The following is a 17,624-nucleotide window of genomic DNA, read 5'->3' on the forward strand; positions in this document are numbered from 1 at the left end:
TTAGGTGGTTCGAGCTCGCTCGCTCACGTTACCGTGTCCCTAAAAAAAGGTTGCCAAAAAGGTGTGTCACCAACATGAAAAGTTTGGAAAGCTGTGCCCTAGGGAATAGTTGTTCTTTGCAAAGTGCATGAGTTCTTGGACAAATCAATATTCAAGCAAGGGGACGTTCCTTAACTGCTTAAGCCGATTTTCCAAGAAATCTTTGTGACGTTTGGTACGGGTGGAAGTAGCCATGCCTGTATTTGGTCTGCATGGGATATATCTAAATAAGGGATTGATTTCTATGCCTATATAAGGGCAATGTGAATTTTACCTATATAAGGGCATGAATCGGGAAAATTCACTCGGAGCTCTAAACGCCACACAACACCCACTCCACTTTATTATGTCTGACATTACTAAGTTCTAAACACATAAAAACATATCTAAACATGATGTGTTAAAACCCACCCAAAATACATAAAGATGCATTGGTACTGTTTGTACACAAAAAAGCATTTGTGCTGTACGCATTTAAAGCATATAGTTTGACATTTTAAAATACTTTCCGAATGAATCACGAAAATACATTTATGAAATGGCTCTTAATTACAGAAAAAAAAGTCGAGACAGACCATTCCATGACAGATTATTTAAACTTTTTGAATGTGGACAAGGTCAAATATTGTCTCTTGGAAGTTCTATGAGCAGATTACTTTGTGTCAAAAAATAAAAAATACAAATTTGGAAAAAGAAAAGTTTGATCATAGAAAAAATAGAGTTCCAAAGTTAGAAATTTGTTTTGAAAAACGAAGGTCGAATTCCGAGTCTCTCAGAACACTGTGTGCCAATTCAAAAGTCAGTGTTATTGTTTGGAGAAAACATCAAATCTTCTAAGTCTGAAAAGAATTTGTCTACCATTGTAGGTGAAAGTTGGATCACCTTGTTAAGAAGATTAATTGCACAAAGATGCGAAGCATTGCCATCAGCATTGGTCGCATTAGCAATGTTCGAATTGGATGGTACCTGTGTGCCGCTTTCCTCTCGTACCTCACTGTCAGCATTTTGCGTCTTTGAGATCTCAATGAATGCCGTCATCAGAATTGGTAGCCGCTGAGGACAACACTGTGCATGGGCCTTTCCCGGGTCCAGCAAAGCATCAACATCCGTTGGCATGACTGATGGGAGTGTGAGACAGATGTCTAACACGCATTCTTCTCTACATAGCAGGCATTGTAGAACAGGTAAAATGCAATCTTGCCAGATTGGTCTGAATGACATAAACCATGTGGTATTTAATTCTCTTAAACGAGTTAATCCCAAAATTTGGACTATGTGATCACGACACTTCATCGCCAGAAAAGCGTTCTCCACGGTAATCTGTGTATTGCTTGTGATTTGGCTTGCCATATCGGAGCAAAAGGATCCAAAATAGTATCCCTGCTGCGAGTCCCAAAACGAGAGGTAATCCGCCAAACACAGAGTACACGAACTTTGGAAATATTCCTAGGACTGCTTCAAAAGGTGCTAATATTCCTGAAAAAATCGTTTTAAATACATGTACAATACCACTCGTATCAAACATGACCTAACATTTCTGAAAAATGTACAGGACAGTTTGTAGTTAATAGGGTGTGTATCTCTGCAGAGGTTCTTGCGACTTGCAGATCATAGGTTTCTTTGGCCGAGGTCAATGGCACAGTTTTTTGTAAAAGAATGGCTTTCATTCTGCTCAAAGTATCAATTTGTATAGAAGAGATGTTCAGTGAAGGCCATAACGGCGACTCCTGGTCTGTCTTCGTTTTTGTAAACAATACTTGCATACAGCAAATGACCCTGGCTGACACAGTTGCGAGATAGGCTAAACCTGGCACCATGCCATAACAGCTGTGATCATTCAACATAATGTAACTTCCATTAGAAAGTTGCCTAAAAATTGGATCACTGCTGGTGAACCTTGCAGGTGGCGAGATAAGTTGTTCGAGGAACCGTCGCAGGCCTCGTGTAAGTTTATATCCTGACATAGGAGAGAACCGCTTAGTGCATTTTCACAGTTGTTGCCACTAAGAAACACTTCTTTCCCCCCACTCCAACATCTGTGTGTGTAAGGTAATTCCCAGGATGTCTTGATGTATTCTTTACCCAACCTTTCATATAGGCCTGCTGGTATACGTTTTAAGCAATACTGAAAATGGAAAATTGTAACACGCAGAGTGATTGTACCGTGTATTATCCATTCAATAGCTGGTTTTTCAGCGACTGTAAATGGCAATCTTTCCAGTTTTTCAATACTCAGCACCGTATAGTCTGCTCCCCTCTGCGCCAATTTGATTTGTTTATCTGTGAGATTAAATTCAAAAACCAATGACCACATAGCCTGAACAAAGGTTTTGTAACGTCCAGCCAATAGCATAATAGAACGTAATTGCGACTGACCATGTTGCAACATGACCAAGTCCTGTTCCATTATGTCTATGGCAGAGAATACTATGCTGTCCAAAGAATATATTCTGGATGGCAGAGTCGTTAACCCATTGTCAACTACAGAGAGAGATTTCTCTAAATTAATACGATCAATTTCTCGTATCCGTTCTGCAGTCTCTGCTTGCGTAATCTTCTACGCTTCATTATATAGAGCATAGATACCGGCGTATATAAAACGTTTATGACGCGGTTTTTTTTGGTCCTTGTAAGAAGTCCCTCAGCTCAGCGCCATCTTTAAGTAAAGATAAGTGTTGTTTTACTTCCTTTAGTGTAGACTTGTGTAGCCACTCAAGGCACAGTTTCCCTACACTGTATGACGTTACTATCCCTGGATGCTGTCTCTGAACATATCTTGGATCTGGCCTAGTCAATGTGAACCCTTGTGTCTTATTCAGGAATCTGTCTTGACAGTTGTTTGTGTCTGTAGGCCAGATTAACCATCTTTTCCAATCAGGATCTGTTCTGTTGTGAAGCAAAATAGTATGTACGTCGAACTCCCCCTCTGAAATGTTTTTTAAAAAAAATCTTTTTATTAACAATCAGCAAAGAAAAAATAAACAAATCAAAACAAAAGCATCAGGTGGAATACAGTTTCAGAAGCGGACAAAGACACAGTCACGTTTCTACCAAGTAATAAAAACAGTATATAAGAATCAGGTCACAGGGATTCTAGCGCTTCCACTACTACCTGCCGCGCCGGGGCGCACAAATCTCTCCTTGGTAACTGTTGCAGGTCACCCACACCTTCTCCCATTTCTCGGAACAACCCCTGGCCACATACACCGAACTCTCCCGAATCATACACTAGTCCAAGTCCTCCACCCACTTGAAAACCCGGGGCGGCCAACTGGCTCCCCACAACTGAGCGATATTTCGATTCGCGACCATACACGCCAGTGTTACCCATTGCTTCCCGTATGTATTCAAGTCTGTGGGTTCTCACACATTCAGTATACATCTCCGAGCCTCCGGACGTATCTCCACCCCCAAAGTGCCTCGCATCTTGTCATGAATCTTTGTCCAATACTCCTGCACTTCCGCGCAATGCCAGAGAATATGCATAAAGGTGCCGAGCTCTCCACACCCCCTTCGCACTCACCACTCTCTATTAGGCCCATTCGTACCAGGCAAGGCCCTGTGACATATGACCTATGCAATATCTTTAATTGTACCAGCCGAAGTCGCATCTGGATCGCACCCACTCTCGGAGAAGAGATCGCCTCCATCCAGTCTTTCGTCATCTAGCTCCACCCCGTCTGCACTCCACTGTGTTCTAATATGTCCCAATGGGTCTTCCATATTATTAATGAGCTTTTTATATATTAAAGAAATTGTCTTCTCTGGAAGGTATCCATCTAACACACAATCCTCCAGAGGAGAGGCCTCAGGAAATGCGGCGTCTCTAGGTATGTGTGTGAGGAGTTGTGTTTGACCTGGAGGTACCGAAGGAACTCACTATCCTGTAGGCTGTATTGCTGCTTAAGAGAGGCGTAGGTATGCACTGCACCCCCTCCCCACAAATCTTTAATCTGTGTGATCCCGATAAGATCCCACTTGTCAAATCCCTTGATCTTCCACAGGCTCCCCAATTGCTCTGAATTCCATTGGGGGGTGGCCAAGGTGAGATTCCCCTCCCAGGCAAGATATCTATTGGCTGCGTGCCACACGTGGACAGCATGTGCCGTTGGACCCACCAGGGAAAACCGCTTAGGTCTGGCATACAGCGCCCTGGTGAAATCACCACCTGGCGCCAGCCCACGGTCCATGGCATATTCTTGATCCCCTGGAGGGCCGTAAATAACATGGTTCACCTCCGCGAGCTGAGAAGCCCAATAGTATTTCTGCAGGTCTGGCAGCCCGATCCCACCGCCGTACCACGGGAGAGTGAGCTTAGAGAATGTAGGCGGGATCTTCCATCCCGGAGAAGCTTCCTCTGGAGAGCCTCAATATCTCTGAAATAGGATGCTAGTACCGGGTCCATTGTATTTTGTAATACATATAGAAATCGGGGAAGGGCCATCATCTTAAACAGAACTGCCCTACCCACCAGGTAAGGTGGGAGAGCTTTCCAGCGCTCCACGTCTCTCTTGAGTAGGCTCCAAGGGGCTCCAAGGAGGGTCTCAGATTATTGATATATCGTAGCTTCGAGCCAAGTGTAACGTATATTCCATGATATTTAAACCCTAGTTGTTCAATCTTTATAGGGCATGACTGCGGGAGCACTGACGGCTCGCCCCTGAGGACGAAGAGCACCGATTTCGACCAATTAATTGCAAATCCAGAATATCTTCCAAATATGGCAAGTACATCTAGAAAATTGATCAAAGAGTCCCTGGGGTTGGTGAGGTAAAGAAGAATATCATCCGCATACAGTGAGATTTTGTCCTCCCACTCTAGCGTCCACCGCAGGCCTCGTATTGATCGGTCCCATCTAACCCATGCCACCAGTATCTCTGTTTTAATAATGATACTGTAGCGGTTCCAAGGCTAGAGCGAAGAGAAGCCGGGACAGGGGGCATCTTTGTCTCGTGCCCCATCCAAGGGGAAAGTCGGCCGACTTGTAGTTATTGACGATTACTCTGGCCAAGGGAGTAGAGTATAACAAACGTACCCAGCTTAAAACCCCTCTGAAATGTTACTGCTATCAGTCGTAGGTGTAGGTATGGACGGGTTGTTTAAATCTTTTATCTTGGCTAACCCAAGACAAGATATCTGCTGAACAGTATCATTCAAAAACATTTTTTGCTCTGAAATGATGCAGGCTCTAAATAACGCTTCTAATCCCTGCACCTGCCAGGCCTTTGTGCCCCAGACCATTTTGTCTCAATGTTGTCTCTCCAAAAGTCAAAGCCTAATGTAGACAGCTGAGCATAAAAGGCAGCAGAATTAATTTGCGTTGTATTTGTCAACATACTTTTCATGCCTGTCTTATTAACATTTTTAAAGTAAAATGATTCTGTATTTGAAACATTATACCCTGAAAAGTATGAAAACTTGCAAAAAAATGTTTTTGAGCTACACTTTGGTGGCGTAGGACAATGTTCCCATTGGTTATAAGTTAATACATTTCTAGGATTTGCAGATGTATGCAAGAAATGATGACCATAGTGGTTATAACAATACATTTCTTCATAATCTGATGAACCTTACAAGTATTCATGATTTGTAAACTTTGCAGACATTTATAAGTCTGACATCATATTATTAACAGTCTTGAAGACCCAATCATCAGAAAAGGTACTAGATGAAACAAAGTCACTCAAGGAAATCTTGAATTGGTGTGGAATCTTCAACAGCTCCGCTGGACCAAGAATGTCATATTCAGTTCTGTCCCAAGCTATACCACCTTGTATAGGAAAGGCTGTGATGTTCACTGATGACAAGTCTCTTTGTTCACAATGAGATGATTTGTGTGGCTTGAGGAGTAAGTTGACTTTCTTACTAGAGTTAACCAAAGTAGAAGAAAAGATATTCACAACACAATCCAAAGTTCAATCCATGGTGAAACCAGATAAGTTTTTTCCAGGTGATGAAAAAAGTCAGTTGCTTGTTCTTTGAAAGTTCTTTTTGCTGGCGTCAGTCCAGGTTCGCTGGGATCCTCAGAAAACATATCAAAGTTAATGAAATAGCCAGAGGCAGTTCTGTCAATGGTTTGAATTGCATCCAGATTTCTAGAAATCGCTGGAACCACTTGATCACTTTGTACTTCATTGTAGACAGGTGTTACAGGACAAACTGTTATTTGTGTCTCAAGAGGTAAAAGTTCCATATCTTTGTTGCTTAGTCCTTCCTTTCTCACTGCAGATTCTTCAAGGGTGATGAGTCTCTCAGTTTGAACCTCTTGGATTGTAGCTGGAGGAGTGCGTCTGCTACATTGTTGGGGACCACTTGGCCGACTGCTTAGTATCGGCCACATAGTGTAGTTTGATCAGGTCAATGGACACAAACCTGTTCTCCTTTTTACCAGCAAGGGGTGGCAGTAAAACTGTTCTTGATCCGTGGATTGCTAGGACAGGTACTGGTTGTCTGTAAGAAGGTCCAAATTCCTTCTTGTCTGCGATCTTTTCTTTAACTAGATCACCAAGCTTTGGGATCCAGACAGGTCTTTATGGGACGGTTGATTTTCCCCCAGTGATGGTTGGCTTCAGGAACACGTTGTTTTGTTTCGTTCTTAGTTCATTTAAGTCCTGTAAAACAGCCAAGCGATCTTTGATATCAAATTTCTTAATATCCACCATCTGATGAACCTTCTAAGTATTCATGATTTGTAAACTTTGCAGACATTTCTAAGTCTGACATCATATTATTAACAGTCTCGAAGTCCCAATCATCAGAAAAGGTACTAGATGAAACAAAGTCATTAAAGGAAATCTTGAACTGGTGTAGAATCTTCAACAGCTCCGCCGGACCAAGAATGTCATATTCAGTTCTGTCCCAAGCTATAACCCCTTGTATAGGAACGGCTGTGATGTTCACTGATGACAAGTCTCTTTGTTCACAATGAGATGATTTGTGTGGCTTGAGGAGTAAGTTGATGTTCTTACTTGCTCTGTCCTTTTTAACATATCTTCCATTTATCAGCATTCCCAAAGTAAATACAACAGTCAACCAAATTAGAACAAAAAGTCCACCCCACACAATTCAAAGTTCAATCCATGGTGAAACCAGATGTCTTTTCCAGTTGATGAAAAAGCTCTGTTGCTTATTTTTTGAAGGTTCGATTAGCTGGCGTTGTTTCAGGTTCACTGGGATCCTCGGAAAACGTATCAAAGTTAATGAAATAGCGAGAGGCAGTTCTGTCAATTGTTGGGATTGCTTCAGGATTCATTGAAATCACTCGAACCACTTGATTACTTGTTACATTTGTATAGTCAGCTGCTATTTCAATGTAGGCAGGCGTTTCTTGATGAACTGTTATTTGGGTTATTTGGGTGGTTTGACCAGCTCGATGGACACAAACCTGTTCTCTTTTTAACCAGCAAGGGGCACCAGTAATACTGTTCTTGATCCGTGGATGGCTAGGACAGGTACTGGTTGTCTGTAAGAAGGCCCAAATTCCTTCTTGTCCGCAATCTTTTCTCTGACTAGATCCCCAATCTTGGGAATCCAGACAGGTCTTGCTAGGATGGATGGTTTCTCTTCAATGGTTGTTGGCTTCAGGAGTACGTTACTTTGTCTGGATCTTATTTCATTTAAGTCCTGCAAAACAGCCAAACGATCTCTGATCTCAAAGGGTTTTTGTTCCACCACTGGAGTGTGACAATCAAGGTCCTGCACAATCATTCTAGTTCCAAAAAGGATTTCATATGGAGTGATACCCCCTAGAAAACTTATTGGCAGATTGTTAAGACTACATGGGACACTTATTAGATGTCTGACCCACCCGTCACCCGAGCCTAGTACCCTAGCTGTTATAGATTGGTTTATGTCCTGTTTTTTCCTCTCCACTACCGAATTTCCCTCAGGATGGAATGGACTAGAATACTGCAATGCAACGCCCATGTTGGCCATGGCCTTTTGTAAGCTCGGGGGAGCCTTACCGGAGGATACAGTCACTGCCGATTGTGCCAGAACCTAAGGGGAGCTGTTGGACGAACACCCGCTGTATTCCTACCGCCCGCCGCCGCATCTTCAAGATCTTACGGTGCGGCCGCTGAGTGGCGTGCGGGACTACATTACTCAGAATCCCGGGCGGCCTGCTGCTGCGCATGCTCATCACCGCGCTAGGAAGCGCATAACTACAGGGACAGCCCCTGTTGAGCGGGGAGCCTTACCGGAGGATACAGTCACTGCCGATTGTGCCAGAACCTAAGGGGAGCTGTTGGACGAACACCCGCTGTATTCCCGCCGCCCGCCGCCGCACCTTCAAGATCTTACGGTGCGGCCACTGAGTGGCGTGCGGGACTACATTACCCAGAATCCCGGGCGGCCTACTGCCACGCATGCTCATCACCCTGCCGCGCATGCTCATCACCGCGCTAGGAGGCGCATAACTACAGGGACAGCCTCGTCTCACAGGACGCCGGGCGAAGCCTGGGCAAAGGGCGGGCCATCTCCGGCCGTCCAGGGCCGGACAAGGCTGGGCTGGGCCAGCTCTCTAAACACTACGCTCCCGGGTAAGCCCTTCTTCATTCTGCCTATTCAGTCCTTGATAGCTCTTGATACACTCTGTGGCCATGGAGGGTCGGCGCTGCCTAACACCTGCTCCTGCAGGGGGCAGACCAACTGGGACCCTTGATGACTTTTTCCCTAGAGCAGCCAGAGATGTGGGTAGAGGAATTGCTCTGACAGAAAAGCGTTTGTCTATTGAACTTTTGAGTGCCAAACGCTTCTCTATAGGTGGTTTGATAAACGCCGTCTCACCAGCCAATATCGCACCTACTACCCTACTCTCGTGTAGCCCCATTGACTTGGAAAAACTTGATTTACAATTTGACTACCTCTCAGGGGGCGAAGATGCTCCTCCCTTGAATGTTTCTTCTAGTAGTAATGTTTCGTCAGAGGGGTTCTATCCTATTGAACCAAAGAAAAGCCTTCAGCCACCAGATACTCCATCGGTTTCGGAAAATGTCTCATCCTGCTCAAAGCTAAATGGGAAAAGGAAGAGGAGAGGGGGACGTCATGTGGGCAGAAAACCCAAGGTTTCAAGAATTTCCAGCTGTCCGAGTATAATTTCTTTAAAGAAACCTAGTAATACATCCAAAAAACCGAAAAAATCCACCAAAATCCCCCTAGTACCCAGTGCCTACACTAAACAGACAGAAAATACAATTACAGAATCCAAGGAGGAGGAAGAGCCAGTGTTATCCTTTACCAACTTGAAGCAGTTATTGCGTTCATTTACTCTACCCCTGATTGAGAGGCTGAAAACTATTAATAAGAAGATTGATGCCCTGAGTGAACTAGCTAATGACAATACATGCAGGCTTGATACACTAACACTACCTAAGTCTGTTCCTGATAAGGGGAATATGTCTAGTACTAACTTAGACTCCAAAGCATCTTCATTAAGTTTCATAAATAAGACACGCACAGGTCGCAAAAGAAACACTGCCCAAAGTCTGCTCCCACCAGCAAGAAAACTACTAGAACTTAACCGACCTACCACACAATCATCAGATTTAGGCAAGAATAAGGATAGGGGGAAGGAAACAACCGAACCAAATATAAGAGTTACGGCTTCCTTGCCAGTAATTAATCTTCCGCCAGAATCGGCACCCTTGGTTCTGGTGCTAGTGAACGTCCCTGTTTTGAATGAGGGCACGAGGGAGAAGTTTGGCCAACTAAAAAACAAGGCAGTTCACTGGATTACTAACAACACATCAGAGGGCAACAATATCTGGCACGATATTATTATGGTCCGTAGAGTTTCCTGGATAGGCAGAACGAAAAAGAACAAAGCAGGGGACTGTATTGTCCTGAATTTTAAAAGACCTTACCCTGTCAGACGTATACTGAGTGAGGTGTTGTTCAATGCTAAGTCACAAAGGAGGGGCATTGAGATTCTCCCACTAGAATATTTTTATAGGGAGCTGAACAGATCCAATTATAGTAGAGGAAATAATCAGAGTTATAACAGGTACGCGCAAAAACCAACTAGACAGGGATGGGAATATCCTAAATTCTATTCACATCAACAACCTAGAGGAGTGGATGGGCAACCCCCCAGCTTTGAAGGGGTTAATCGCTACTCGGCTTTGAGGGGACTAGAGGGAGTCGACTGGCGACGAACCGTTGAAGACAGGGAGGTTTCAAGAATGGGTTTAGAAACAGTGGTAGTACGAGATGAGGTACAGAGTGAGTGCAAACCATATAGGGAAAAACCCATGATGGAGCATTTGGAGGCTCCTCTTCAGACAAGGACAGAACATCTAGTGGTAAATAGCGAGGACAACTGCACATCAGAAAATCTGCCTAAAGATCCACCGGGAGTATTCCCACAGAAAGGAACTAGGGTTGCCTTCTGGAACATTGCAGGACTCCGCTAGAAGATAAACAATCCTAACTGGTCTGATTTTATTAAGGACATAGACATTCTCTGCCTCCAGGAGACCTGGTCTCACGAAGCAATTCACATCAATGGCTTTAAAACATTCTATGTACCAGCAAGCCCTTCTAGACACGGGAGGTGTAAAGGTGGATTGATTGTCTATGTTTCAAACCTGTTAAAGGCATCCTCTTTGAATTTAGTGGGCTCATCTAGTGAGTTTCAAATTGTTGCAATACAGGTGACCGATAAGGTAGAGGTAATAATCATCAACATGTACAATAATATCGAAAAGGGGCTGGTAAATAATATGATAAACACCCTTAACAAGGAAATCAGAATGTTGATGGACAATACAGCGAGGGATTCTATCTTGATATGGGGAGGTGACTTTAGCCACCATCTTTGCAAGCAGTATCAGAGTGGATGTGGGGACCATGAAATGTATAAGTCGGAGAACCAACCCCATTTTGAGCACAATAATGGGGGAGACGCCTTTAATGACATGATGGCTTCATATGATTTGGGTTTTGTCAACTTGCTATGTAGCCCCCCGGTAGAATTTAGCCCCACATATGTGGGGAGAGGGCACAGTACACTGATAGATTTTGTGACTATTACCAATTCCCACTCTAATTGTCTAACTGACTTCTATACATACACTATAGGCCTGAGCGATCATCTTCCTCTTTGCTTTGGATTACAGCTCCCTGTAAACAAAGATTGTTCCATTATTGAAAGATTGGCCTGGACAAATAATTGTATTCTAAATAGACAAAACGGGTATGCCCTTAGGTGGTCATCGACTGATCCAGAGGTAACAAACAGTAAAATAATAAAACAAGCACTTGTACCTATCACCAGATGTCTTCAGGATGAGGTCTTATACACAGAGGTTTTGGATTGCTTTTCTGATATTACTAGAACTATTAAAATTAACCTTATACGCCCAGCTAGAAACAGGAAACCGGCTAAAAATGGCTGGTTTGACTCAACATGCTCGAAAACTCACGTACAACTTAAGAGAGCATTGAGTAAAAACCCAAGAAACCAGGCAGAAATAACCCAGTGCAGGCGCGATTATAATCTGGCAAGAAAAGCCCGGAAACGTAATATAAAGAACGAAGCGTGGGTAAATCTACATGAGGCTTCTTTGAAAAGGGATAGTTGTGCTTTTTGGGCAGCAGTGAAGGCCCCGTTTTTTAACCCAGGAGACAATGCAAGATTGGAAGTGGCAATAGCAGAAGATTCCTGGATAGACTTTTTTGCAGAGGTTTATAATCCGGGTGGAGTGCATAAATTGGCTGTTATTGGGGAAAAATCATTGGGGCTTGGAGAGGTCGGTTTTGTACCTATTGACCTACAGGTATCCGTAACTGAAATCCAAGATGCCATTGCCCAGAGCAGGGGTAATAAAGCACCGGGTGCTGATGGTATCCCCATTGACTTATTTAAACATCCGCCCGAGTTATGGTCCCCGTTACTTAAGCGAGTCCTTGATGCTAGCTGTGAATTGGGATTTATTGATACCTGGGCGGAATCTATAATCATTCCTATATTCAAAAAAGGTGACCGGGAAAAACCTGCCTGCTATCGCCCAATATCCCTCCTGGACTCATTCATGAAAGTTACCGGGAGGGTAGTTTTAAATCGTTTACAACAATGGGCGGATGACGAAAAAATCTTATCACCTGTCCAATATGGGTTTAGGGAGGGTCATGGTACCGTAGAACAGGTATTAAATTTCTCTATGCTCCTAGGAAAATATACCCAAGCTAAGGAGGGCAAGCTGTGTTCGTCGATTTAAGCGCGGCGTTCGATTGTGTCGTACATGACCGCTTATGGGAGATCCTGAGGTATTTGAATGTGGAAGAAGTGATAATTTCCTTTTTAAGACAACTTTATGCCGGGTCCAGGGCTAAAGTGAGGTTCGGCAAAAAAGGAGAATGTACCAAGCCTTTCCTTGTAAAGAGGGGAGTGAGGCAACGGTGCGTACTCGCCCCATTTCTTTTCTTTTTAATCTGTACACAAATGACTTAGAAAAAGAATTAGTGGCTAAAGTACGCGACCCCCCCCCCAGGTTAACCACCAACAACTTGCGTCCCTCCTATATGCAGACGATGCCATTAAAGGTTAAGTACGTGAATCTGCATCTTCCTTGGATTATTCGGATCACTAAATTGCATATGTTTACTTGTGTTTGCAAATGTTGTTTTGCTAACATGAACCAACATGAACGCAAAATTTCTGTGTGTTTTTGAGTCCAAATAATTTGTATGAAATCTGATTTTGATTAATTCGTAGAGGTTTAACCCTTTCTGCGTAATTTAGAATGTAAGTTCTTCCGAAATTCAGGAAACCTAGAATCAACTGTAAGTTTTTCAGCGTTTTTGGAGGTTGGAGCAGCACACATTTCTCAAGAAAGTTTGCTGCCAAGCTTTTGCCTTCACTCGATAACTCGTATCCTAGGAAAAGGACGTTGAGGTGGGCAATTCTCGATTTCTTAAAATTGAATTTATACCCTTCAGAGGCGAATCCCAAAATAATGGTGTTCACTCTGTTCAAGTGCCTATCCAAGACATCGCCTGTTAGATAGATGTCATCGACATACGATAATGCCTCATCATCATAGATTTGTGGTAACTCTGTTACTCTGGCTAAAAAAAACCCTGGACTATTCTTGATTCCCTGGGGGAGACGACAGAATTGACGATGTGTCACCTTAATTGAGAAAGCGGTCAAATACCTACTTTCTGGTGCAATGTTTTGACAGAAGAAACTGTTAGAAATATCTAATGTGGTTTTATATTTTTTACGCACAATGTTATTCATTAGTGCTACACTGTGTGCATTTTGTACTGCAAAAGTTTTGCAACAAGAGTTTAAATGTCTGTAATCCAAAACTAGACGATATGTATTGTCTGGTTTGGAGACCGGAAACAAAGGATTGTTCATGGACGAGGTGCATGTTTCAATCACCCCTTGGTATTCAAGTTAATCTAATATTTCCCTGACTTGTTTTTTAGCTTCTTACTTAACTGGGTACTGCCTTAGTGCAGTTGGTTGAGTTTTTAACTGGATTTTATGTTGAGGAGAATCCTCATCCCATCCTACATGATTTTTATATAATGCAGGAACCTGGGCTACTGCCCATTTCCTGGCATAGGTATATTTTTTATGAATTGGAATATGATTGGAGAAAGCTGGCATAATGATGCCTTCGCCACGTGGGCACTCCCTGACAAATTCAGGTGGCCAGTCTTGTTCAGCTAGAAGAATGTCATAACCCTGAGAGCTTCTCCCAAAAGAGTGCTCTTATTTTTCTAGTTATGTCCCCCTACATCCGGAGTGTTACTTCATATAACTTATGTGGGACACTAACCCTGGTATCTGCAGTTTCAACTTGCATGTACTCATTGAAGTCCACTGTCTCCATATGATCCTTCAAGTTCTTGCGAGCTATGGTGACTTCTTCTGCTCTGTCCAACATCGTCTGAGTCCATTCCCCGTTCTTGAGTTGTGTCCTCAAGATCCTCGTCTGACTTTTAAACCTGCTACTTTCTTTTTGGTGAATTGAGTTTTCTTATTTTTTGGAACGTGTTGATCGTCTTTGGACTTCACGCGTTCTTCTTTTTGTTCTGACCGTCCTCTTCTTTCTGATTTCTGTGAGGAAGTCTTTAAGGTAGGAAAAGAATGTCTATCAGTATCTTGATATCTATCAGGTTTTCTCAAATAATCCCTATTGCTGAGGTTATACCTCCTTTCAGAGGGCTCCTTTTGAGGAAACCTATCTCGGGATTGAGAACGCTTCTCTTGAGAAGTTTGTTTAGTGTTCTCCCACTTCTTTTTGGGAGGAGTAAGAGTGTTTTTAATAAAGACATTTTCAGGACTTTCAGTCAGTTGGGGTTTCATTGGTTTACCACCGAAACTGTCTCTTTCTAATTCTTCATAGGATTTTTCAATTATTCTGGCTAGTTCCAGAGGTTGCTCAGTTACATCAAATTCTCTTAACTTTTGGCAGATCGCCGCAGATGCTGCTTCACCTTTAATAATAGCTAATATTATTGTTGAGACCTGTTTGAAATCTTTCGGAAATTTCATACCTAGATTTAAAGCAGGCTCCGCCCCGTATTTATTTTGAATCTGTTTCAGGACGTCTGGTATTACCGCCATAGATGGAACACAGTGTGTTTTGGTGTAGATTGCAGCAAAGACTGTACCCCAAGTGTTGCAGTCCTCCAGGTGTGGTGCGATCCCCATCAGTAAACAGATTGTTAGAATCCTGTGTTTCTCATGAGGGGAAGTATCAGGACATACTGCCTCAATTTGAGTAATTTTTTGAGCTATCCAGAATGGAATTTGTTCCCGTTTTGCGGGTAATATACCAATGGCTGATTGTGTAGTCTGTGGTGAAATTTTATTTGTGTTCCCCTGGTAAGGGGTGTGTTGCGGAATCCTTATTGCTGTTTGGACAGTAAAGGTCCGCATGACATATTGAACCAATTGTAGGTGGATTTTAATTTGCTCTTTTATTTGAACCAATAGTTCCTCATCTGTCATATGTTCAATGGCAGAATGAGGTGTATAGCTGGCTAATACCGGCCATGTTGCTCCTGGTCTACCTAGGGGACCGAGCCTGGTAATGTGATGTGTATGTTTTAGGGCACCTTTAAACCAGAGCGCATGCTCTTGGTATATTAGTGGAATTTCAACATCCTCGAAAGAAGTGTATTCCTCTGGAGCTTCATCTTCTTTGTAGAAGTGAAACACTTTTGATACTGGATTTGTTTGGGGAAGATTATTCATGAATAGAATACCTCTGTTTGATGATATTCATGTGCCTCTATCACAAAAACTACCCTTCCACATCTTGCTGATAGGCCATTTCTTATAGGCTTCATAGTGATGGCTTTTCTTAAAGTTTCTGGGATGATTATAGCATCTGCATCGGTCTCTTGGAAACCTGTTATGTCAAAAGCTGTTGGATTTACTGCAGTTCCACAAGTTGAGCTGTTGTCGCCGTTAACCTACATTGTTTAATGAAAGTTGCAGAGCAAGTTTCAAGGAAACAAAGATAAGGTGCAAATATTTTGGAACACTGTATCCTGTATGCACAGTGTGAAGGAGGTAAAGGTGATTGTAACGTGAGGTAGTAGTCCTCCAAAAATAGGCGCTGAAAACGAGCGACTCGGGTACTGGTTGCGCTCGTGAGGCGATATCCGAAGTAGAAAGCCTGGGAGTAGCTGTGGTTAGATGGCTACTGGAGGGGATCACTCGCAGTGTAGTATAGGAAAGGAGAAAACGTGAACAGCAATCCTGTCTCCCGGGTCGCCGTGTTCCAAAGTGTGGACCACTTACTATTTGTGTGTGCATAGGCATTTCTTTGATTGAGTTACTTTAATATCGAGCGTTAAATTAGAGCCTTACCAAACGTTGGGCACCATGTAGTGTAGTTCCTATATTCCCAATAGGCTATGCGCATTGGAATAATATATCCTATAGATTAGTCGTAGGACTGAGGTCGACTAGGTCTCTATCGAATATACTAAACTTAATAGTGAGTGCCAGCTAGCTCAGAGGTAACTAGAAACTTTCTCGAATTCACTGGAAGGGATTAGTTTCTGACAACCGCATAAACATGACAACTTTGTTTCCCAAGAATAAGAAATATATCTCTAGAGTCGCGGAAACAATAGATAGATATTTCACTCAGTCAATCGTGCATGCTTCGTTTCACCAGAGGTGCAGAGAAATAGAGAGACGGGCGTTTTCAATAAAAGTATTTATTGAACAGTCTTTTTACTCAAGCATAAGAAATGAACTGCTACAATTGTTAAGCAGACTGCAAAGTATAATGCGTACAGCGAGAATAGTATTATAAAAATGTACTGTAAAAGCATTGTATGGTTTCTAGGCCATATAAACATACATACATAAATAACATTGACTACAAATACTCAACTGGTGCTTCTAAATACGCCTACCCCAATGTACCTAACCTAATACGCCTACCCCAATGTACCTAACCTAAGTCTAGTACGCGGGAAGAATAAAGTATTATGTAGCATAGGTTTCGTTGTTTTTGCCACAAATCTACCAAATATTTCTCTAGGTTCTAATCAGCTCCATACCTTGGTTTAGAAAGAAGGTGGTCTGGTATCTCTGTCTCAGGACTCGATTTCCCAACACCCCGCAAGGGGAGCTTGGAAACACTGGAGCTGGATTCTCAGCCTCTTGATCAGTGCGTCAGCTGGAGGGTCGGCTTTTTTCGGCACTTGCTGTAGGGAGCTGCGTCGGGCAAGTAGATCGTCGAACTGCTCTGAACCACCGTAATTTTCCTTAGCAAGTGAAGATATATTTATACTTTGAAGGTGTTTAGGAATGCCATAGATTGACGTACAGTTGGGCATAATAATAACGCCAGGAAATAACCCCTAGGGAATAGTTGTTCTTTGCAAAGTTCATGAGTTCTTGGACAAATCAATATTCAAGCAAGGGGAAGTTCCCTAACTGCTTAAACCGATTTTCCAAGAAATCGTTGTGACGTTTGGTACTGGTGGAAGTAGCCATGCCTGTATTTGGTGTGCATGGGCTATGTCTAAATAAGGGATTGATTTCTATGCCTATAAAAGGCCAATGTGAATTGCACATATATAAGGGCATGAATCGGGAAAATTCACTCGGAGCGCTAAACACCACACAACACAACGAGAAGAGAACCTTCTACCAGAACTAGGTGCCAGAGAAGAGTCCGAAGCCCCATAAGAGGAGGCAGAGGAGCGGGCCATGCCAAGAGGCCAACAACTCCACCCGACATCCCGCCACACTCCAGGAGGAGTGTGGCTAGAGCAGGTGTGTTGCCGCCTCTGGGGGTTTTCTTTATCACTGGGAGGGACCAAGTAACTATTGAGGGAGGACACCGTCTTCTGTTCTGTATTTCATTTTTTTTTCCACGGGGCAGCGGTTTCTGTGACACTCCCACACTCCCTTCCCTGGACCTGAGTTAGCAAGAGAACGTCCCACTAATCAATGGTTTCTTTTTTATTTCTTTTCCTTGTGTGTGCTCTGTTTGCCTTCCATACGCCGTGCACACCCAAATCTGCTTGAGGAAGAAGAAGCGCCTAAGTTGCAACTGGCTGCCCCGAATTGGTGAAGCTCAGGAAGATACCTGATA

Source organism: Lissotriton vulgaris, chromosome 3_1 (genome assembly GCF_964263255.1).
Source record: "Lissotriton vulgaris chromosome 3_1, aLisVul1.2, whole genome shotgun sequence".
Classification (NCBI taxonomy): Eukaryota; Metazoa; Chordata; class Amphibia; order Caudata; family Salamandridae; genus Lissotriton; species Lissotriton vulgaris.